This window comes from Curcuma longa, chromosome 13 (genome assembly GCF_044706935.1).
Source record: "Curcuma longa cultivar G26 ecotype Majalengka, Jawa Barat chromosome 13, ITB_CL_G26_1.1, whole genome shotgun sequence".
Taxonomy (NCBI): Eukaryota; Viridiplantae; Streptophyta; class Magnoliopsida; order Zingiberales; family Zingiberaceae; genus Curcuma; species Curcuma longa.
In genome coordinates, this window is record NC_133873.1 from 6,875,601 (window position 1) to 6,876,266 (window position 666).

At 61.7% G+C, this 666-nt stretch overlaps 1 pseudogene; it reads right to left on the reverse strand.

Annotated features, from left to right (window-relative positions):
• On the reverse strand, window positions 1-666 carry LOC141843963 (zinc finger protein ZAT9-like; annotated as a pseudogene).

A 666-nucleotide genomic window follows, 5' to 3' on the forward strand; every position in this document is an offset into this window, starting at 1 on the left:
TCAGAAGCCGATGCAGGCGTTGTTGGCCACTACGATGGAGGACGAGGTGAAGTGAGACCGCTTGTGGCCGCCGAGGGCTTGGCCGGCTCTGAAGAGTCTGAAGCAGAAGGGGCACCCTTGAACCTTCGCGTCGGCGGAGTCGGCCTGGATCGCCGTAGATCTTGCAGGGCTCGGAATTAAATCCGTAGCGCAGCAGTTGGTTTTCTTGTGACTCGCCCGGTGGCCGCCGAGTGCTCGGTACGATCAGAAGGCTTTCTTGCACCTGCCGCACTGGTACCAGACTCGCCCCTTCCGCGGTGGCGGAGGCGGCCGAGATGGCCGAACCTCCCTCTCCCCCAATCCTCTTCTTCTCTGTAGTCGTCATTGAAGCCGTCGGAGCGCGGCGGACCGATTATAAGAAGAGTCCTGAGAGAGCATCATGAGCGACAGGGCGATGTCCTCCAATCCTCCGGCATCGTATCCGAGATGGATCTCGCTGGCTCCGCCTCGACGAGGCCTTTCTCCCTGTCGAGGATTCTATCTCAAGCCGTAGGAAGCTTCTTGGCCGGAAGAGGCGGACGAATCACCCTGAAGCAGGGGCGCGGAGGCGGTGGCCGCCGAGGAGACTGCGTGGAAGCGCATGTGGCCTCCCAGAGCCCGGCCATCGTTGAAGCGTAGCCTCTCCAT